The sequence below is a fragment of the Mesoplodon bidens genome (genome assembly GCF_964165515.1).
Source record: "Mesoplodon bidens genome assembly, chromosome: 2".
NCBI lineage: Eukaryota > Metazoa > Chordata > Mammalia > Artiodactyla > Ziphiidae > Mesoplodon > Mesoplodon bidens.
Window position 1 is genome coordinate 57,502,724 of NC_138177.1, and position 24,334 is coordinate 57,527,057.

The 24,334-nt window shown below is 39.3% G+C and overlaps 2 long non-coding RNA genes across 2 annotated transcripts in view; one reads left to right on the forward strand and one right to left on the reverse strand.

Moving 5' to 3' along the window:
• Nucleotides 1-9,511, reverse strand: part of LOC308612070 — a 29,716-nt gene extending 20,205 nt beyond the window's left edge. Inside the window, exon 1 of the long non-coding RNA XR_014015066.1 lies at nt 8,964-9,511. This is a non-coding gene — a long non-coding RNA (uncharacterized lncRNA). The remainder of the gene's footprint in view (nt 1-8,963) is intronic.
• LOC308612071 overlaps nt 1-24,334 on the forward strand; it is a 440,886-nt gene that overhangs the window by 248,038 nt on the left and 168,514 nt on the right. The gene's annotated exons all lie outside the window — the stretch shown is intronic.

A 24,334-nucleotide genomic window follows, 5' to 3' on the forward strand; every position in this document is an offset into this window, starting at 1 on the left:
TGTTCTCCTTTCTCTAGTTGCTTTACTTATAAGGTTAGGTTGTTTATTTGAGATTTTTCTTGTTTCCTGAGGTAAGATTTTATCACTATAAACTTCCCTTTTAGAAATGCTTCTGCTGCATCCCATAGGTTTTGGATCTTCGTGTTTTTGTTTTCATTTGTAGGTATATTTTTCATTTTTGCTTTGATTTCTTCAGTGATACATTGGTTGCTTATAGCATATTGTTTAGCCTCCATGTATTTGTGTTTTTTACAGTTTTTTTCTTGTAGTTGATTTCTAATCTCATAGCATTGTGTTTGGAATAGGTGCTTCATATGATTTCAGTTTTCTTAAATTTACCAAGGCTCACTTTGTGGCCCAGTGTGTGATCTATCCTGGAGAATGTTTCGTGTGCACTTGAGAAGAATGTGTATTCTGCTGCTTTCAGATGGAATGCTCTATAAATATCAATTAAGTCCTTCTGGTCTAATGTGTCATTCAAGGCCTGTGTTTTCATATTGATTTTCTGTCTGGATGATCCGTCCATTGATGAAAGTGGGGTGTTAACATCCCCCAATACTATTGTGTTACTGTCAATTTCTCCTTTTATGGCTATTAGCATTAGCCTTATATATTGAGGCGTTCCTGTGTTGGGTGAATATATATTTACAATTGTTGTATCTTCTTCTTGGATTGATTCCTTGATCATTATGCAGTGTCCTTCTTGGTCCTTGTTACAGTCTTTATTTTAGAGTCTATTTTGTCTGATATGACTATTGCTACTCTGGCTTTCCTTTGATTTCCATTTGTATGGAATACCTTTCTTTTACCCTCCCACTTTCAGTCTGTGTGGGTGTCTAGATCTAAAGTGAGTTTCTAGTAGGCAGCATATATATGGTTCTTGCTTTTGTATCTATTCAGCCAGTCTATGTCTTTTGGTTGGAGCATTTAGTCTATTTACTTTTAATGTAATTATCAATATGCATGTTCTTATTGTTATTTTGTTCATTGTTTTGGGTTTGTTTTTGTAGCTCTTTTTTCTTCCCTTCCTCTTTTGTTCTCTTCCCTTGTGGTTTGATGACCATCTTTAGTGTTGCATTTGGGTTGCTTTTTCTTTGTGTATCTATTGTAGATATCTGGTTTGCATTTCCCATGAGGTTTTGATATAGCAGAGTATATATATATATATATATATATATATATATATATATATATATATACACACACGAAAAGTTGTTTTAAGCTGCTGGTCTCTTAATTTCAAATGCATTTCCAATATCCTGCATTTGTACTCTCCTCTTCTCATGATTGCTTGTTTTGATATCATATTTGTGAGTAGATGATTTCCTACCTTTACTGTATGTTTGCCTTTAATGGTGAGCTTTCCCATTCATAATTTTCTTTTTTTCTAGTTGTGGCATTTTCTTTTTCATCTAGAGAAGTTCCTTTAGCATTTGTTGTAAAGCTGGTTTGATGGTGCTGAATTCTCTTAGCTTTTGTTTGTCTATAAAGCTTTTGATTTCTCTGTCAGGTCTGAATAAGAGCCTTGCTGGGTAGAGTATTTTTGGTCGTAGGTTTTTGCCTTTCATCACTGTAAATATAGTGGGCCACTCCCTTCTGGCCTGCAGAGTTTCTGCTGAAAAAATCAGCTGATAACCTTACTGGGGTTTCCTTGTATGTTATTTGTTGTTTCTCTCTTGTTGCTTTTAATGTTTTCTTTGTCTTTAATTTTTGTCAATTTGATTCATGTGTGTTGGCATGTTCCTCTTTGGGTTTGTCCTGTATTTGACTCTCGGTGCTTCCTGGACTTGAGTGACTGTTCCTTTTCCATGTTAGGGAAGTTTATGGCTATTATCTCTTCAAATATTTTTTCAGCCCCTCTGTCTCTCTCTTCTCCTTCTGGGACCCCTATAATGTGAATGTTGGCACATTTAATGTTGTCCCAGAGGTCTCTTAGACTGTCCTCATTTGTTTTCATTTTTTTTCTTTATTCAGTTCCAAAGCAGTGATTTTCACCAATCTGTCTACCAGCTCACTTATTTATTCTTCTGCCTCATTTATTCTGCTGTTGATTACTTGTAGGCTATTTTTCATTTCAGTTATTGTTTATCTCTGTTTTTTAAAACTTCTAGCTCTTTGTTAAAAATTTCATCTATGTTCTTGGTCTGTGCCTCCATTCTTTTTCCAGTTACTTGTATCATCTTTACTATCATTACTCTGAATTCTTTTTCTGGAAGATTGCCTATCTCCACTCCACTTAGTTGTTCTTCTGGAGTTTGATGATGTTCCTTCATCTGGAACACATTTCTCTGCCTTCCGTGTTTGTAGCCTCCTTTCCTCAGGCTGCAGGATCATGGCTCCTCTCACTTCTGGTGCCTGCCCCCTGATGGGTGAGGTTGGTTCAGGAGCTTGTGAAGTCTTCCTGGTGGTAGGGACTGGTGCCTGCCCACTGGTGGGTGGAGCTGGGTCTTCTCCCTCTTGTGGGCAGGGCTGTGTCAAGTGGTGTTTAGAGGCGGCTGTGGGATCAGAATAACTTTAGGCAGCCTGTCTGCTCATGGGAGGGTCTGTGTTCCCACCCTGTTGGTTGTTTGCCCTGAGGCATCCCAGAACTGGAGACTGCAGGCTATTGGGTGGGGCCGGGTCTCAGTGCCCAAATGGTGACCTCCAGGAGAGCTCACAACAAAAAATATTCCCTGGGTCCTCTGCCACCAGTGTCCTTGCCCCCACAGTGAGCCACAGCCAACTTCTTCCTCCCCAGGAGACCCTCCAAGACCCTCAGGTAGGTCTGACCCAGGCTTTTACAGAGTTACTGCTTTGCCCTGGGTCCCAGTACACATGAAACCTTGTGTGCACCCTCCGAAAGTGGAGTCTCTGTTTCCCCCAATCCTGTGGAGCTCCTGCCCTCAAGTCCCACTGGCCTTCAAGATCAAATGCTCTGGGATCTCCTCCTCTCATTGCCATGTCCCCAGGCTGAGGAGCCTCACGTGGGTCTCAGAACTCTCACTCCTGTGGGAGAACCTCTGTGATATGATGATTATTTTCCACTTTCTGGGTCGCCCACCCAGTAGGTATGAGATTTGATTATATCACGAAAGCACCCCTCCTACCATCTAGTTGTAGCTTCTTCTTTGTCTTTGGATGTAGAATGTCTTTTTTGTATGTTCAAGTCTTTTTTGTTGATGGTTGTTCAGCAGTTAGTTGTGATTTGGGTGGTTTCATGAGAGGAGGTGAGCTCACGTCCTTCTACTCTGCCATCTTTGTCTCTACCCTCTCTCCTGAATGTCACTGTGAGGAGTTCTGGCTTCTTAAAGTCCAATTTTGATTGAAATTCATGAAGGACTTCAGGCTTGACCTCTGGTCAACCACTGTCTATGCAGAATATCTCCAGGGTTAGAGGGAAATCTCCCATATAGGCTCTTTTAAATCTGCTTTGCTGGAACTTTTTATAAGGAATCTCCAGATTAAACTTTTAATAGTCCCTTGAGGCTAAGAAGCCAAGCCAATCATTTGACATCCATAGATTTGGGGGAATTTTTCTCCTCAATGTCCCCCAAATATTCTGAGGTTCTTGCATTTGCCAGGAAGTGACCTTCCTTACTCAGCTAGTAAGGCTGCTGGGAACTCTGTAAGCAAGGTACCACACTATTTTCCCAAGGGGCTTTATTGGCTCCATGAAGTCAACCTTAGTTTCTTAAAGCTGTTTGGTCAAATCTAAGTTTATGTATATCTCTCTCAAATATGACATTCTAGGCAAAACTTTAGTAATATAATCAATGTTTGCAATTATGTGCTATTATAAGGAGAACAGATTCTTATTGAAATTATGCAAATAACTATATTGCCAAGAAAATAAGAATGTTCACTGAAAGCCTCTGAATTCTGGAGGAATCGGGTAGGGAGAAAAAGACAAATGATTCAATTTTGCTTACAAGGGTATAATTTACCAAATTGCTCTAAGCTTCCGAGAGAAAAACAGGGCTTCCCTTGTGGCGCACTGGTGGAGAGTCCACCTGCTGATGAAGGGGACACGGGTTCGTGCCCCGGTCCAGGAAGATCCCACATGCCGCGGAGTGGCTAGGCCTGTGAGCCATGGCTGCTGAGCCTGCGTGTCCGGAGCCTGTGCTCCGCAACAGGAGAGGCCACAACAGTGAGAGGCCCACATACCGCAAAAAAAAAAAAAAAAAAAAAAAAGAGAAAAACAAATTTTCCTAAATTTGGAGAAACAAAACTTAAAAAAAAAGAACCAGCAATGTTTCAAATTTAAAAATCATAGGGCTTCCCTGGTGGTGCAGTGGTTGAGAGTCTGCCTGCTGGTGCAGGGGACACGGGTTCGTGCCCTGGTCCGGGAAGATCCCACATGCCGCTGAGTGGCTGGGCCCGTGAGCCATGGCCGCTGAGCCTGCTCGTGCAGAGCCTATGCTCCGCAACAGGAGAGGCCACAACAGTGAGAGGCCCGTGTACTACGAAAAAGAAATCATAAAATGGGGCTTTCCTGGTGGCACAGTGGTTAAGAATCTGCCTGCCAGTGCAGGGGACATGGGTTCGAGCCATGGTCCAGGAAGATCCCACAAGCCCCAGAGCAACTAAGCCCACACGCCACAACTACTGAGCCTGTGTTCTAGAGCCCATGAGCCACAACTACTGAAGTCCACGAGCCACAACTACTGAAGCCCATGCACGTAGAGCCCACGCTCCACAACATGAGAAGGCCACGCACCACAACGAAGAGTAGCTGCCGTTCGCCGCAACTAGAGAAAGCCCACACACAGCAACAAAGACCCAACGCAACCAAAGATAAATAAAATAAATAAATTTATTTTTAAAATCATAAAACATTATAACCATCTTCTTCAGTTTACTTAGTCCCATGTAATTAATTCTTGTTTTGTTTGATCTTTTGTTAGAAGTTTTATGAAACCATCAATTTCTCCGTTAGGGTTTTGTAAATTCTTACTCAGTTCAGTGTAATGATTTGAAATTCATCAGAAACTTGTGCTCTAGAATACTTGTTAGATCCTTTTCCAAGAATTTCTCTGAACATGAAACACATTTTCAGGAAGCTTTTGTAAAAGCATCTGAGTGAAACCATTGTCTAAGTAATAAAAGACAAATATCCATTACTAAAAATTTGATTCATTCTAATGGAATTGACAAGAAAATTTATCTGTGACACAAAACATTTAAGATAATAACTAGAATTATGACTGATAACATTATACTAGGACATATCCAATTTTAGGAATTTCATATACTTTCTAGAACATTTATATTAATAACATTCACCCTTATGATATAACCTAGAGTTTATGATCATTTATTTAGCAATGCTTCCCATGTAAGTAACATACCAAATAAGCCTAATGAGTTTCATAGCTCTCTTTTCTAATAAGATAAAACAAATCTTTTTTTTTTTTTTTTTTTGCTGTACGCGGGCCTCTCACTGCTGTGGCCTCTCCCGTTGCGGAGCACAGGCTCCGGACACACAGGCTCCGCGGCCATGGCTCGCAGGCCCAGCCGCTGCGCGGCATGTGGGATCCTCCGGGACAGGGGCACGAACCCGTGTCCCCTGCATCGGCAGGCGGACTCTCAACCACTGCGCCACCAGGGAAGCCCAAAACAAATCTTTTAAGGTGTTCCAGGGGGCCTCTGGAAAACCTGAACGTTATTTCCAGGTCAATAAGATTTCATTTAGAATTTGGTTTGGGGGAAAATCTACTTTTTCAAAAATAAAAATGTTTTAAAACACTTTGTCAAATACGATCATATGTCACTGTGAATTAATATTTAGTTATCAATTTAATCAAAGTGACAAAGATTCACATGTAAATACAGATAGTTAAATAGTTGTACAAAGACTTAGCTCTTTTAATATTGAAAGCACTCAGTTTTTCTTCAAAATTATCAAAGACTCATAAAGACAAAATGAACAATATTTGTTTTGCTAGACAGATTACATTAAATGTAAAAAAAAGTCTTTGTTTACAATTTCTCATTAAGAGCAGACTAATAATTAAGAAAATTTTGCAAAAAGAGAGAAAAAACAAATTTTAATTTTCTACCAGCTTACATTGGATATTAAAACTCAATCAATCACTTTATTAAATTCATTCCAATCTTAGACCTGACTACACATAAAATTCCTTTCTAAAGATTCCTTTTTAACAAACCTCTTACAACTTTCTATGTCCATTTTGGTTTGTCCCTTGTTCTCTTTCCCATTTAGAAGTAACCGGCTTTAGGACAAAAATCACTTAACAAAGTTTTTACATTAACAAAAACATCTCCATACCTTACACTTTTTCTTACCCCAAAACACATTCTAATTTCCTTATAATTCCTAGCAGCTTGAACCACATATATTATTTACAATTCTTAATCCTTTGAAGCTTTAATTTTTTTGTAAAGATAAAGTTAAAATTATTAACTGTGTAAGTATTTTGTGGCTTGGCAAACTTATAAATACATTTCATAATTTCTAGAAACATATTCTACTTCATAGTACAAGCTTTTAATGAAGCACAAGACATGTTTACTAATAGAACCAAACATATTTAGTGTGTAATAAGAGGTCAAAAGTAGGTAAACTTAGACTCGTTCAGCAATTAATATTTCAGTATTTTGTCTTAGTTGGAAATGATCTAGACATTCAATTCATTTAATTTAACTTAGCAAAACTCTAAGGGTACAATTTATCAAAGACATTTAGAAAACTATTTAAGTTGACATAGCAAAAACAATTATTGCTAAAAAAAGTTTACCTAAAAGAATTCTTATCTTATGTCTATTTAATTAATTTGTTCTTAACAATCACTCAGATTACTCATGACAATTTCATAAGATGTTAAAGTAGTGTTAGCCATCATCTTAAATTATTATTATTATTACTTTTTTCTGAGAAATTTTGTAAAAGAGATAACATGAGCTTATTTGACTTTTAGTAAAACTACATAGAATAAAGCTATTATACTTAATGCTGATAACTCTTAAGATATGTCTATATTAATTAAACCTAAACCTGAACTAGATTTTACTTACCAAAAATTATCCTAGATCATGTGAATTTGAAAAATATTTGTATTTGTTTTTGTTATATTTTTGAGAATTTTTATATTGCTTGTTGGAATAAATTAAGTTTACTCACTCAGATAGCTACAGTCTTTTATTATTTATGGAGAAGACTTTTAAGTCTTCTTGCCCTTTAAGTGTACTTGCCCTTGATAAACAATTTTAAGGAGACTGTCATTTAGAGTTTGAGCAAGAGAGGGTTTTTGTTTAAAAAAAAAACCTCTTTCTTTTTTTCTTTAAATTTTAGTTTCAGGTTCTAACAATTGAGCTAATCTGGGCTCAGTCTCAGGCAATGTGGCTGTGTTTACATTTCAAAGACATGGTAAGATTTATAACTTTAAGGGACAGAGGAAAAAAATGCAAATTTTCTTCTATGAGTTTTGGAGTGTATTTTTCTATTATCATAAGTCTCAGGGTAATTATTACTTAAAAAACTTTTTCTTCTTAAGTACAGGACAATTTTGTTCCAATTATCCTCAACTTTTATAATATCTACAAGAATTTGAGAGGAATAGGTTTCAGGGTTGGTGAAGATAAATGGGCCTTGACTCGTTCCTAAGTTGCATTTCTGGTTTTGTAGAGATTTGGAAGACAAAGATAATTGTTTCTATTAGCTCTTGAATATTGGCTTCCAACTGATCTTTTCCTAATTATTTGTAGGAGGACCTAAGGAATTGCTGAGGAGATGGGGCAATTTTTAAAATTTTTCTTAAAAAGAGGAATTCATGTTGGATCTTTAAGTCTAATTTCTGTTATTTCATCTTAATAACGATTCCCTAAGGCTAGCTGTTATACATTATTTTTCCTTTCAATTTGATCCTTCCATAAATATCAATATGACAGCTGTTTATGATGAGAGCTCTCAAAAAGGCAATCTTTTAAATACAGCAAATTTAAAGGATCCATCATCTGGCCATTGAGGAGTAAGACCTTACATTAATTTCAAATAGTGACTCAAATCAGTAAGCCTTTTTATGGAACGACCCAGAGGTAACTTTTCAGGCTTAGAATAAATCCTTACCATGGATAAAATAAGCAGACTTTCAGATGGAGAGGGCACAGATGATATAGCCCCTATAATGTGAAAATTCATTTCCAAGGATAATCTAAGAAAGCAAAGGCCTTCATTGCACAGGCAGTAAGGGTGGTATAATGCAAACTGTGTCCCTGGTCTCTCCTGGGAATTTGAGGCACCTCTGATCCCAAACCTACTAATCTGTGACATCAGGCATATGCTACTGGAATGGGACTTTTCCAACACTAACAAGGCAATGAAGGTTGAAACAACAAAGGCCCCTTATGGACTGGGTCCCCTTAGGACAAACTCCTCTGACAGCTGGCACAACAAGACTAGAGTGTGCTGTTTATGACTTTGTGTCTCAGAACCCCAGTCAATTCAACGGGTTACCAGATGCACCCCAGTAAATACACCATCCAGATGGTGGAGACCAGAGATAATATTCTCACTGGACAAAAAGCCAAACTCTCAGGACATAGAAAAATACAGAAGGAAAAATCTCATCCAGTTTTTATACAGAGGACTGACAGCAAAGTTTGTCTTAATAGGCACTGGACTGGAGAGAACTGTTAACTCACCAGTCTGTGAGGCTGTCTCAAACAGCAGGCTTATAGGGCCTATGCCTGTCTTCTGCCCTATGGTTCTTTCTTCTTATGAAACATGACTCAGGAGACAGAGACAAAGAAAAACAGTGACTGTCTCTGGGAGGAAAGGATTAAGAAAAACTGAGATGAGATTACTCACTTCCAAATACCAGATTTTCTATGTCACAAGGATCTTGCTCCATAAGTATTTTCTTCTGCTAATCTAAATTTAGAGATAGAGAAAAGGAGACTCTTAAGCACTTTCCCTCCCACCAGACCTTAAAGGCCTGGGAAGTTGAGGAGATAAGAAATTTTACCTTCTGCTGGCCTTTGTCATGTGTCCTAGGATCTCTCAGCTGCAGCAGTCTTGTGGTGGGAAGCAGGGTTTAGCCAGCCTTCTGGTTGTCTTGTCAGCTGTTGAGGAGGAAGAAATGTCCCTGCCAACCTTCTTGAGTTAAAGAAGTAACAAGGTTTATACAGTCTTCTTGACCCTGCATTCCCTATCTCTGGTGCTAATGATGTCTTTCTACCTCCTGGTACAGGGAGGGCACCATTCACATGAGATATTAATTTCCTGCTTTCATGGAGACAGATAGGAAGGTCAGTGTGTCTCTCTTGCATCAGTCATTTCTTCAGTAACTTTAATTCAAAGTAATATTCCACTGAGGCATACTTTGGAGCATCCTGCCCTGGGCACCAACAAAGTCAAATGGTTTAGAGAGAAAGCAAGTCCCTATGTCAGCAGTGACCTGTGCTCATGGTGATTGTTATTCCATCTCCACAATACCATTGGGCTGGGTGCTCAAGAAACAGAGCTGTGAAAACATAGCTCCTGTCTCTTATAATTTATAGTACCAACTTCCTTTGTGTTAGACAATAATGCTGGTATATTTTCAGGATATACAAATAATAGAAAGAGACATCTATGGTACTTGAATTGTAGTGAGACATTAAAAATTTCCCCCCAAAAAATCTTTTTCTTTATACTTATAAGAAAAAAAAATGTAGATTCATTTTGGATAAGATAAAGAAAATTTATGAAGTGATAAATCTAACCTGAGAAAGTAGAAAAGAACACAGTACACAGGCTCTGAGCATTCTACTCACAGAAAATATTGTCCTGTTCTTTTGCAATATGGACTTGTTCCCCTGTCCCTATGTCTGTCTCTTCCCCTCTCTGTTTCTGCCCCTCTTCTCTCTCTCCCTCACACATACACACATTCACTCCCCTACAAAAAAACCCATTGACTAAATGCTAATTGGCAGGCACTGTGCTCAAACTGAGGCTACAGTGGTGAGTTAAAAAAAGAGATAATTTTTCCATCCTCATCAAACTTATATTCCAAGATGGAGAAAGTGAATACTAACCAAAGAGTCACACAACCATAATATTGCAACCACAACTAACAACCATAACCACTGAGTTAAGCTAAGCAAGCCACTATTGTCAGCTTTCTCTCAACCCTCAGTAGAGTGTTCCACTTAAAGGCCTTGAGTAAGTCAATATTCTGTTGAGAAAATCCAGGAAATTTCTCAGTCTTCCACATCTGAAATTATACAGTTTGGAATGTCAGGAACAAGAGTGAGGGGAAAGGTCATTCAGAACTGCAACTAACCAGTTTCTCTCTTTCTGACTGCTGCAATAACCTCCTAGTCTATCCTGTGTTTACTCCCATTCCTCTGGCCTGTTCACAGAGCTGCCAAAGTGGTCCCTTAAAATTTAAGCCTGATTGTGCCACTCTATACTCAAAATCATCTAGTGAATTCAATTTAATTACAATAAATCCAAAGTTCGCACCAAGGCCTCAAAGTCCTTTTTTTTTTTTTTTTTTTTTTTTTTTTTTTGGTGGTACGCGGGCCTCTCACCGTCGTGGCCTCTCCCGCTGTGGAGCACAGGCTCCAGACGCACAGGCCCAGCGGCCATGGCTCACGGGCCCAGCCGCTCCGCGGCATGTGGGATCCTCCCAGACCAGGGCACGAACCTGTGTCCCCTGCATTGGCAGGCGGACTCCTAACCACTGCGCCACCAGGGAAGCCCCTCAAAGTCCTTTTTGATCTGTTCTCCCCTTCTCCCATGTCTCTCTTGGCCTCATTCCTACCACTCTCCCCCTTGTTTTCTGTAATCCAGCCAAACTTGCTTCTTCTCCAGCTTTCACTAAAACACTACTTAGTAGACAAACAATTTAATTTAAATTGGGCAAAAAATTTAATAAGACACTTAACCAAAGAAGATACATGAATGGTAAATAAGCAACTTTTTTAAATGTTCAGCATTATTAGTCATCAAAGAAAAATTAAAACCACAATGCAAATAACTTCACATCTACTAGAATGACTAAAATTAAAAAGATTGATAGCATCAAATGTTAGTAAGGATGGAGAACAACCAGAAGTCCCATACGTTCCTGAAGAAAACGTGAAATAATGTACTATTTTCGAAAACAGTTTAGCATTAATACAACCCCCTAATTTCACCCCCTAGGAATTTAAATGAGAAAAATATGTCCACACAAAATTTGTACATGAACGTTCATAGAAACAACTTTATTCATGATTGTGAAACTGAGTAGAATCCTGTGGGGCCTTCCCAGTGACAGACTCCCAGTGTTCCCTGCTTCTTGTTTGTAGAAAAAAGCTTTAGTCTCCTAGGCCTCCCTTGATTTCCAAAGAGCAGTTAATGATTATAGAACTGACAAAACTCAGAAACAAAGGAAAAGCAGTCAAGCAAGAAAAGTAACAATAGATTGAAAAACAGTGTTATTTATATCCCTTTCTCCTCAAGGGATATAGATAACAGTCTGACACATATCCTTGATGTGGTGCTCCAAGGACAATGGTGCTTCAAGGACAAAGGACAACCCTCTCTGAAAAAGTGTCAGCGTTACACCCCTTATCAGACCCTTAATTGCCCTCCCCACCATGTTGTGATGGTTATGAAATTCCTGAGCCCAGCTGGGCCATGAGACCTGTCCCAAATAAGAAAAGGCATCTTCCCTGTCCCACTGCCACCCTACAGAAGGAAAGTATATGTGCCTCCACCAATTAGTAAACAAAATTTTCCCCTTGGACCATTCCTTTGTTTTCTGGCTATAAAAACTGATCAATAGCACATGTTTGGGGTCGACTCCCCCAGACTACTAGGAAGTCAGCCTGCTGTTCTGGCAGAGACACTTTCCTCTAATAAATTCTATCTTCTTTACATTCTGCCTTGTGTCTGGAAATTCTTTTCCAACCCACGTTTGGACCACGACACTTGAGCGTTTTTTGTAGACACTAAGGCTCTCCACCTGATGGAGGATTTGACTACATGCTGATCACAAGCATGTAGGTCCCAGACTGGTTGGAACAAGAAGGCTGATGGTTAAGGTTCCCAAAACATCACCCTGTCACCTCTCCACCAACTAATCAAAAGAATGTCCATGAACTGATAATTCACCCTGAGACCCTCACTCCTAATGTTGCCTTTAGAAACACTTGCCCAAAAGTCTTCAGGGAGTTTGGGTCTTTTGAGCATTAGCTGCTTGTTATCCTTGCTTGGCATCCTGCAAATAAAACCCTTCACCACAACTGGCATCAGTAGATTGGCTTTGCTCTGTATTGGGTGAGTGAATCTGTGTTTGGTTTGGCAATAATTTTGGCAACCATGAAGGGGCCACCATCCCTAGTGGGCATCTCAACCATAGCACACTGGCCCCTGACCAGTGGCAGCTCATGGATACTACTCAGCAGCTGCTTGAGCACCTTTGTCTCAGAGATGGCCCTGAACACTTGCCACTGACCAGGCATCATTGGCCCATGGCACTTTTCATTTCTGTGGTAAAGGGAAAAAGACACATGCTTTGCTGGTTGAGATTTCTCTAGTAAGTAGTGGAACTTGTGTGTGATAATACCAGGGTATTCATTCTCTTAGCCATTTGGGTCTGTCAGTGGCTAAACATTTTTGGGATTTTCCCTTTTGGGCTGAGGAGTTTGCAACACTGAGAGACTACATTTGTTTGTTTGTTTGAGATTTTAAGATTACCAGCCATAAACAACTGAGAATGGGTAATCAGAGCTCTGTTTCATCTTATATTCCCTACAGTGTATTTTGCAGAATTGGGAAATTCTTAGCTCTTCGTTTCATGGGCTCATACCCATGAAAAGGAGAAGGTGATATTTTTCTAAAATCATGTGGTCACAGTATTCTTTAGGCTCTGGAGAATAATGACCCAGATGGGGCACTTTTTGACATTCTAAAACTTGTTTTTGCATATGAAAAAGCTGGCTTGTTAAAAGTATCTCTTCACTATTCTGACCAGAAGGAAACGAATCTTACTAGGAGGAACTTACATTTTTCTCCCTGTGCCTTTGAAATGTAAATGTTCTACCCTGGGCTCTAATGTACTCTCACTCACTCTTGTCTATACCATCGCCAATTCCTGAGACTGAGGGGGGAAAAAAGGGGAGAAGAGTCCTTTTTAAACTCAGGCAGGAAAACTGTGAGATCTCTGTTTGTCTGGATGTATGTATGTCCATGTGTACATTACAAATATGTCTCTTTTCCTTTGGATGGTATTATTAAAGTTAGTTTGTAAATGAGCTCTATTTAATTGACTTAAAGGAAATTAAGCACTTATAGAAATTCTCAGAAATATAAAAGAAACTAACTTGAATGAATTTCAGATTCATGTGATCTGAAAAATATTCAATATTAAATGTGGGATAATGGCTGACTTGGTCTAATGTCTCATAAAGTTTTCTTGGGTAATCTAAACATAATTTTTGAGAACAAGTGAATAAAACAGAGGTAAATGAGACAAGAGTTTTTAGGTGAACTCTGGGAATAATTATGTTTTAGGAATGTCTACTTAAAAATAGCTTTTCTGGAAGTTTTAGTAACTTGAAATTTTAGAGTTTAACTAAATTAAGCTAAATGACGAGAATTCATTGAATATCGAGGTCATTTCCAAATAAAATAATATACTGAAATATTAATTACTAAACATTGGCTTCCTTTTACAGAGGAAGTAAAGATATTTAAGACTATTAATAAATATGTTTGCTGTCACACTGAGACATTTTCCATAAGAAAGCACATATTTTTAGAAATTATAAATAGCATTTATTTATAAATTTGCCCATCTACAGAATGCTAATGTAAAGAACAGCTCATAATTGCTTACTTCTTAATTTTCACTAGGAATTTAGGTTTTTAAGACTTGAGAATTCTAATTAAATATGTAATTAAAGCTACTAGAAATAAAGAGAACATTTTAGTATACAGGGTATTAGGATGTGTGTTTTCATTAAAAGAAGGTATGAAGAATAGAAATTTATTTTGTTAAAGAAAAAGGAAGTAATTTTGTCTTAATGCTGGTTATTTCTAAATAGGAAATAAAATAAAGGGCAAGTTAATATGAATATAGAAAGTTGTAGATTTCTGGGGAAAAAGTAATCTTTAGAAAGAAATTCTATGTGTTGTCAGGACTCACTAAGATTAGAATGAATTTAATTGAGTAAATGAATTTTAAGATTAAAAGTAAAGTGGTACAAAAACTTGAAATTTTTTTCTCTCTCTGTTAAGAGAAAAAAGTTTTCTTGGAGTACTGATTTGCTTTTGATTACAGATTGTAAATTTTCTTTACCTTTTAAATAATCTGTTATAACTTTCTGTATTTGCTTTTAACATCTTTCATTGTCACTTTGGTTAAATGGATAAGCATTGTTTCACAGTGATCTGTAATCCTATTTGACCAAGTGTTTTGAAACTTTTTAACATTTTGGATAAACTTCTCAAGGATAGAATCCTAATTAAAGTTAGTTTGACCTCTAGATAGCTTTGGGATGTTTCAGAGGACCCCTAAGTCATCTCAAAGAGAGATATTAAACTAATTAGGATTATTTGGTATGTTATAGGAGGCACTGTCAATTGATTAGAGATAAATGTATCTCCAACCTTCTTAGGTTATACACTTAGATTATACTAAATATCATTAATATAGATATTCTTATAAGTTATATGAAATTAAATAAAATTTCTAAAATTTGAATATGTCAAATTTGTATGTTACAGCAGTAAACAAATTTTTTTTTGTCAATTGCATTTTAACCAGATCTTTAACTGTGTCTTTTTAAATCTTTTTATCATTCATAGATGCTTTTGCAAAAATGCTTCATCTTCAGGAAGATTCATACTAAAGACTTTCTGACAAGTGCAGGTTTCTGATAACTTTCAAATCATACTGTTGAATTGGGTAAGAAATTAAAGAATTCTAATGGAAATCCCAGTGGTTTCATAAAGGTTAAGGCTGCAAACTGTAAACAGCTCAAATGTTCATCATCAAGTGAATGAGTAATTCACAACCGCAGTAAAGGGCAATGAAATATTAATATACATAACATGGATGAATCTCAAAACATGCTGAGTGAAAGAAAACAGGAACCAAATACATACTGTTAGATTCTATTTATGTAAATTTGAGAATGGGAAAACTACAGTCACTGGAAGCAAATCATCATATCACTTTTGTAGGAAGGTGAGGATTGACCACAAAGGAGCCTAAGGAAACTTTCTGGGTAATGGAAATTTTCTGTAGCATGACTGTGGTAGTGATTACACAACTGTATATATTTGTCAAAATTCATCTAACTGTGCTATACACTTAACATGAGTACTATTAGTTGTATGTAAATTGTACCCCAATAGGGGTGATTAAAAAGAAATATATATTATGTATGACATATAAATAAATGTTTACATATATTACATATATATCATGACAATAGAATAAAATATGTTCTTAGTGATTAAATTGCCATTTAGCCAACATCCAGAATGCCAAACATCCTTATTTTTTTCTTGTTTTTCCTTTCCCTAACCTTTCAAAAAGCATCATTTTTAATAGTCACATCAACATTGCTGATTAGGTTTGCAGTAATTTGAAAACACAGAAGACATTCCTTTTAAAAATATACACAAAAGCTTCTTTCATCTGCTCTCTAGATCTTTTTATTCTTATGCCACATTCTTTACACCAGTTGATCAATTGAGTTAGGCACTCATTTACTTTTCCACAAATCTTTGTTGTGCTTCTGCTAGTTCTACATTAGGGACTATTAAGGAGCAAAACCACTGACACAAAATGGTTTCATTTGTGCTAAAGCCCACGACACCACGCATATATTTAATACTTAACCTACTTGCAATTTCGACCTTCACCAGAAATGTTATCTTAATTCTGAAATCTGGAATTTTCTGGTCAGCACCAATGTGGTAATCTGTCACAGGGGCCCTCTCCATCTCCCCCAACCCAAGAAGAAGAGGCAATCTGCATGATAAAACTCAAGGCTTCCCTTCCCTACAAAGAGAAGATAGTACTGGTCCCAAATAACCTTTTTTCTTTTGCTAATGACTTTCTTGCCCACCCTCCTTTCTATAAAAACCTTCCATTCTGTATAACTTCTCAAAGTGCCCTTCTATTTACTAGATGGGATGCTGCCCAATTCATAAAGCATCAAATAAGGCCAATCAGATTTTCAAATTGACTCAGTTGAATTTTGTTTTTTAACAAGACATGACCTTAAACAAGACAAACATTGCCCCTGTTTTCATCTCAGGTGGCCTCAGCCTGCAGCTGCTTGAAGCAGGATTTTGGTTCCTGACCAGAGATTGAAGTCAGGCCGGGGCAGTGAAAGCACTAAATCCTAGCCACTAGACCACTAGGAACTAGTGGCCAGTGACAAGGTCCTGGCCTGTCTGCTGTGTAGAAATGAATTTCCACAGAGATGGAAAGTAGTGAAACAAGTAAAGTGTTTATTAGGAGGACAAAGAATACATGTGGATAGACACATGGGCGGGCTCAGAGAGAGAGTTGCGCTCGCATGGTAGTTTGAATCACTTTTATGGGGAATTTCTTCCAGGTTTCCTTTGCCCAATCATCTTGCTTTGCCTGGTTCTGAGTTCATATTTGGTATACCTCAGGGTCCTCCCCTGTTCATGTGCATCTCTTAACCAAGATGGATTCTAGCGAAGAGGCCTATGGGTAGTTGACATCACTTACTATGGGGTGGTGCCCTCTCCCTTTTTGACCTCCAAGGAACCCTTCTGCACATGTGTAGCTGGGAAGGTCTCCTTGACTTGAGAATGAGGAATATCTAGTCTTTTATCTCTTATCTGGGCAGGGCACAGCCTCCTTTCTCGATTGTCCTGTTATTGATATTTTGGAGTTTCTGTCCAGAGGGAATGAACTCCTGCTGCTTACCCTGGGGCCCATCTATCTCCTGCCTCACTTTCACAAAACTCACAATCTGCTGGGAGAGACAGTCAGAATATGAGCACACACACACAAATATTTTAAAGCCCGATAGACTTGAAGTCAATAGAAAAGACATTGAAAAAGAAATGGGCCTCCTTTTGATAAGGAAGTCAGAGGTTTCTCTGTAACTTCTTTTGAGAACAATAAGCCATGTCTTTTCCTTCTTCTACATTTTCTCTCCCCACTGCTGACCCCAACAAAATGCTGAAGACAGAATTTGCACTCAACAGATTACTTTTTAAATTGATGTAAAAGTATAAAGTATATTTATGTGCATTAAAGTATGGAAGGGCATACATTTGGAGCATAAAAGCTCAGGACCTGCTGGAAATATCACATAATTGATGAATATAACACTAATTATATAATAGGGAAATTAAAAAGAAATTTCAGGCTGTGTAGAGACTAAATTAAGAGAACAATAACAGATATAATAGCTGAATATTTTGGCATTTGAAATTGGAATTTAAAAAATAGATAAGAGAGGAAGAAATAGGAGTCTTAATTAATAACTGAAGGACAGAGGGGGATAGGTAGCTTATTTAGCTTATTTCTGCCTTTTTAGTTGCAGAAAATATCAATTTTGAAACCAGATATGGTTGCAATGTATTAGTTCTGCACAAAGTGCTAGGATGAGTTTCCCCACACCCACAGTTTGGGGATACTGCTTTACTCATAACTCATCTTTCATGCATTTGCCTAAATTCTTGTGGAATACAGTTGGACTTGCAGCTCATAAATATGACCTTTGGATGTGTTTTAAACACTACTGAACTCCATTTTAATTCTACATATTAAAGCCTCTGGGCTCTATTTACTCTTTCATTATATAACATTCATTTATCTTATGAAAAACGCTGTGATTCACTGTTGGTCTAGCATTTTTTTTTCACTTATTTGGATGATTTTTAGAATCCAAACTGTATTGTTATTTATCTTGGAAAACAGAAACACTTTCGGGAGTCAATTCTCTGAGTCCCAAACCCCTCACCTGACAGCCTCTTGTGGTGCTGGGTCCTGGAGGGAGGAGACAGCAGGATCTGCAGGTGGAGAGGCCTAGAGAGCTGAGGGTATTATGTGTCTGGTTTATCGCCAAGATTAGTCAAGCCCCAAATTAGAGTGTTGAGGGAGAAATTTTTCACGTAGTGAGGTATGGGGAAGTCATTTAGGCTTATACATGGTTCAGTCTAAACTTTGTGTGAACTGAAAGAGCCTGTCAAACACACACAGCACATCTGCTTTAACCATTAAGGAAAAGAAATGTGTGATTCAAAAATAAGGAGAAATGACTCCCTTCTTACGATGTCCATGTTAACACCCTCTCGAAGACGAGCTTCCTTTCCCAGGTACCAGGATCCTACTGTCTCACTAGATATGTCCTCAATCTGTCTCTTTTGAAATCTTTAAGGAATAGACCCCTGTCATGTTTGATGTATGTTCTTTGTTCTGATAAAGTATAAGACTACCATGCTTCAGCGGAGAAGTTCCTTAGAGCCTTTTGAGGGGCTGCCTCCTAGATTATAGCCCTCAGCTTGGCTCAAATGAAACTGTTTTCTGTTCCTATTATAAATTCTTTATTATTTCCCTCCACAGTGTGTTACTCCTTATGAAGTCCAGCTGTTCTAGGCTGACACCAAGCCACCCTGAAGCAACCATCGTGTCTTCATTGCCTCTTTCTTACATCTGGGTCCTTGAAGGTTGCTGAGATCATACTTGCTTGTCTGTGTCCATGGAACCCAGGGCAGAGCCCAGGTCCTCCCACCAGGGCCCTGGATTCTGGTACCAAACCCAGGAGAAGGTGTGCTCTAGTTATATCAGCCTCACCTGGCACCAAGGCCAACATCGTCATGTGTTTTTTCCCAGACTTCTTCTGTGGGAAAGGGTTTTGTGATGTCTTGTTTTCCCTAGTTCACCCTAGAGAGATGCAAGGAGGAAGTCTGACGCAGACTTTCCAGCTTACAAACATCTGAGGGCTGTGTCTCAGGTCAGGATCAAAGTTCCCTTTTCCATGGGCATTCAAGTCAGTGAGGCAGCCTGACTTGAGGGCTAGGACTCTGCCTCTGTAGTCCTGGAGTTGATGGCTGAAGGCTGGGGACAGGGGCGCTGCAGTTCTGCCCAAGGGGAATTAAAGGCCAGAACGCCCTGGTTTCTGCAGGAGTCTGATAATCTCCTGGAATGTATGCCAGTTAACATATAATTTCTTTATCCTATTTATTCATTATTGTTATTTCTCATTGTACTTTGGGACTCAATTTTTTATTGTTATAGAAATCCAATGTTTTCAAAGATTCTCCCTCAAGGATTCTACTGTTAACATTTTTCATTAAGAGAAATGCCTGTCTATTCCAATCTTTTTTTCCCTCCATTATTTACTGTGTCTTTTCTAGGTCTTGTCCTTGTCTCCTGGGCCACAGTCAGCAATGTCTCCACTTATGTATTCTGAGTGTGTGATCATTTGGTCCAAGGGATTCTGCTGAATGAAGTATAAATTCTGATATCTTTCTCTTGCAAACTTTCAAAAACTACAAATAAAATGAAGATATGGGCAATATAAAATGAAAATATGATTTTCCATTCTTATTAATATCTATCTCTATATTTCAATAGAATTCAATTATCGGCCCCTGATGACTATATTTTTCAAAAGAATTCCCTAAATAATTATCAGTAATTCACTACTCCAATGTAATGTAGAAGATATTCTTAGTGTATTCTTCAAATTCCTGTTGATGGAATGCTCAAGTTCCCTATAACAAATTGAGCTCCTATATTCCCTCTGAATAATAAAACTAAGATATGTTTGCTAAAGATTGTTGAAAAACAACATTTTAGCTTGACATGGACAGTACAAGTATAGTATCACTAAGCGTGAAAATTTAGTATATGTCCTGTGGACTACCAATTTCATGTTCCACAATCACAATCTAACCATTTAAATACAGAATTATTTCCTAATTCTCTGTTATATAAATCTCATTATAAATAACAAGCATTTTGAAAGCTTTAAATTTTTAACTATAGCTAATTAATTTGTACCTTTTCTTTCCTATCAACAAAAATTGACTTTCATGGTTAACTCAGTTAGAAAATAAAACAGCACAATAGGAAAGAAGTAAAATATCTCCATTGCCTACAATATATAATAATATATATATAAATATGCTGATGAAAAAAACGTGGGTCTGCTCTCCCATGTGCAGTAAAGCAAATCTACTGACACCAGGTTATGGCAAAGGAAAGTGCAGCGTTTACTGCAGGTGCCAGGCAGGGAGTTCAGGTCAGCTAGTGCTCAAAACCCCTGAACTCCCTTTCCTGATGGGTTTCATGAAAGCATTTTTAAATACCAGGTGAGAGAGGGGAATCACAGGGTATGTGATCAGCTCCTGCACCATTCTTTGATTGGTTGATGTGAGGTAACAGAGCAGTGTCACAGTGGTTAACATTATCAAACCGCAGGCTCCAGTAAAAGATCTCCTACTTAAAACAGTTTTAAAACTTAATAAAAATAAACATTAACTGAGTAGAGGGAAGGTATCCTCAATTTCAGAACAGTGTAAAGTCAGCAAATATCACAACTGGTGCACCCCTTGAAGATACTGATCTTGACTGGTTGCAATTTTTAAGAAAACACATTTGGGTAAAATTAACTCTGCACTTAAAAAAATTGAGTCACAGGTTTTAGGTTTTCTAAATGCTCTAAAAGGACTTATTTTTCCTTTCCAAGAAGGGACTTTCAACCTCCCCCAAAGTAAAAGGGCAGTGCCTATTGTATTGCTTTCTCTCACTGAACACACCGAAGAAAAATTGCATCATGTTGGTGTCTATCTGAATAATGTGCTCAGGGCTCTCCCTGAGTCATTGCATGGTTCTCATTTGCACGTGGGAGCCAATGGGTCTAAGTGCAGGCCACCACAAGATGTGCCACTATGGCATGTGGATTATTTTGAGCTGAAAACAATCAAGGCCCAAAAGACACAGGAAGAGCCTTTGAACTTCCCCCTTATTCCCTAAAATAATTTAAGACAGGAGGCCTGTCCCAGGAAGAAGCTATCACTAGAGATAAATGTAGTATAATACTAGGTGTGATAGAACAGGAGGAACATTGAAAAGCCCATTTGATCAAAATCCTCTCTGTGGGGCTTCCCTGGTGGCGCAGTGGTTGAGAGTCCGCCTGCCGATGCAGGGGACACGGGTTCGTGCCCCGGTCTGGGAAGATCCCACATGCCGTGGAGCGGTTGGGCCCGTGAGCCATGGCCGCTGGGCCTGCGCGTCCGGAGCCTGTGCTCCGCAATGGGAGGGGCCACAACAGTGAGAGGCCTGCATACCGCAAAAAAAAAAAAAAAAAAATTCTTCTGAAAATATCTAACTATCTGAAGGCCTGTTCTGCCGGGTTTTCCCAGAGCATAGACTGCCTCATTCCTGATCTCTGTCCTGAATTCCATTCAGGGTGTGTTGAAGGTTGTGAAACAAAATTTATATTTTATGGCAAGACAAGAGAAATTTAAACATAAATTCTTCTCTGCCCTTTGGTCTCCTCTCTCCACTGTGCATGTGCATCTGCATTACACATTGACCAAAACTCCCCCATAGGCAGGAACACTTGCTCAACCATAAAGAGCAACATTCTCCTAACATCAACAAGACAACTCCCTCCTTAAGAGATAACATTTCTTCTTGACCTTGTAAGGGGTTACATGACCAGCAGGATGGCACTTAGATCTGAATTATGTAAACGTTCAATAAAATGTCATTTGATGTACAGCCCTCTGTCTCAAAAAAAAAACTTATACACCTCCCTGGATTTCTAATGGGCAGAACAGTTTTCAGAGTTTTCTGAGATGCTCTTCCCAGGTTATAATCCTCAAATTTGGCTCAAAGAAAAATTTCCAGTTCTCTTTTAGATCAAGTGATTACTTTTTGTCAAGGTCAGAGACTACAGTTCTTATAGAACCAGATGGTAAGGGACAATTTTATTTCACAAGATCATTAATTACTGAGACCTGTTCAAGAGCAAGCATCATGACCAGGCTGAGATCACAAATGATTTAGGCTTAAAATGGCTTCTCTTATGTCAAAAAGTTATATTTGATTCTTTTTCTTTGGGGACCCCCTACTCCCTTTGCCTACAGAAGGGCAGAGGAAAAGTTCTTCCTCTCTGACAGTCTTCATGACTGCCTTGAGAAACAATGATGGACTCAGGAGTTCTGCTCAGCCTCGATGTGCACAGAAATCTTTATGCCTATGGTAAAGGGGCATGGAAAGGAGAGGGTTCTCAATGTGTATAAGTTCAGATGCTTTCAAAGGCAGGCAATGTGCCCTGCGCTATAATGCCTGTTGGGCAGGAAGAAAGTTTCCTGTACCCTTCTAGGTTTTTCTGGTTAGTCTAGGAATTAAATTGATATGAGACCGATTAAGATGAACAGGAGAAAATCAAACAAAATTTAATAATATGTATACATGGAAGAGACCCAGGAGAACTCAGTAAATCTCCCAAATGGCTGAAATCCTCACCTTAAATACCACTTTCAACTAAAGACAAAGATGTTGGGTGTAGTGGTTTGGGACTTCAAAGGGGAGGAAGGCAATTCTTCCTCGGACCTCATACATGAAGTCACCATACCTCAAGGGGAAATTCAGCTTGCACTGCAACTTCAACTAAACAACAGTTCTTCGTGTAACACTGCCGGATATTGGAAGATACACAGGCCCCTCGGCCGACCGAAGGCATCCCTTCATTGAGGCAGTTCGCTAGTCGCAGAACACCCTGCTTTAAAAAGTTGATTCAGTTTAGGGCACAGTGGGTAGCTTGTGTCTCTTTTACTTGTTAGAAAACACACGTATTTAGGCTGTGTGTCAATCTAGACATGGCGTCTATAGCGAAAAGCCTGGTTTTCCCATTTTGAAAGTTCCATTCTTGCGGCCAGAAAGAAACTGAAAAACACTGTTGTTGCCGTGTTTCTAGTCCCTGCAGGCGTGGCTCTAAGAAAAAAAAGAGTTTTAAAGAAAGAAACACAGTGCTTCCTGTTCCTGGTTGGGAGCTCATCCTCCCTGCTCTATAGCTAAAGGGAAATTCAACTGAGCAGCAGCCCCGAAATAAGGCCCTGAACTGCATGCTGAATGAAAGGCGTGCAGCAGTTTCCATTAGGCAGTAGTCGCCGTTCTGCTTTAGTCGAACTGTAGTAAGATTTTCAGGACTCCTAGACTCCTCGCGAAAGCACCCGTTTCCGTGCCAGGGCCCTGAGTACCCCCAGGCTCTCCTCAGTTGAGGAGCGACATTCAGACACGGAGACACTTCGGAGCACCCGTGTGTGTGCCGAGTGAACGGCAGCATGTTGCACACGTCCTCGGGGGAGCTAGATTTCCTCAGCTCACCAGCAGCCTCAGGAAGATGACTGTAGCAGCTGCAGCAGGCCATGGAAGTCTGCTTCATTGTCATCGCTGGCCCCGTTGCCACAGTCGGAGCTATACTGAGAAAAACACTTTGCTTACAATTCCTCCCAGTACTTCATACCTGAAGTCAACCTGCCTCAAGGAGAAAGTCGGCTTGCGGTCCAAGTGCATCTAGAGCACAGTGTCTACTGTAACGCTGCAGGCTTTTGGAAGATTCGCAGGACCCTAGGAGCCCTAGCGCATTCTTTCGTTTAGGCAGTTCACCTCAGGAAGAACACGCTGCCTAGAAAAGTTGATTGTGGAAGGACTCAGTGAGAAGCTTGGTCTTTTTGGTTTGGTACAAGCCACTGAAGATTCTGCCCCATGTCAACCTGGAAATGTCGGCCGTTTGAGACAGGCCTTGTTTTCCCACCTTGAAAGCTGCATTTATGCGGCCTTGAAGCTACGTGAAAAACACTGATGTGGCCCGGATGCTCATCCGTGTAGGCATGGCTCTGAGAAGAAAAAGAGTTTTCTCGAAAGAAAGAGGGTGCTTCCAGGTCCTGGGTGGGAGCTCTTCCTGCCCTGCTCTAGAGCTAAGGGGAATCTCAACGTGGGCCCTAGCCTCGACGTAAGGTCTTGATTTGCCATCCAGAAGGGCAGGCGTGAAGCAGGTTCCCTGAGGCCTTAGTCGCAGTTCTGCATTCGTTTAACGGCAGTAAGCGTCTAGAGATTCGTGGCCCCGTCGCGTCAGCGCCAGTTTCAGGACAAGAACTCTGAGGACCCGCCGGCTCCCCTGGGCTTGCTGGGCCACACTCAGACCCGTAGGCCCTTCAGGGTGCCCCAAGGTAGGCCGAGGAAAGGGTAACACACTGCAGTCTACCTTGGGGGAGCTAGATGTTGATGTTCCAACTACCTGGTTTTTTGGGTTTTTTTGCAAAACCCCCTAAATATCCTGTGCCCTCCCTTACCTTTTCAGAACGGTCCCTCAGAGCTATCTGAGAGGCTGTCTCCTGACTTAAGTC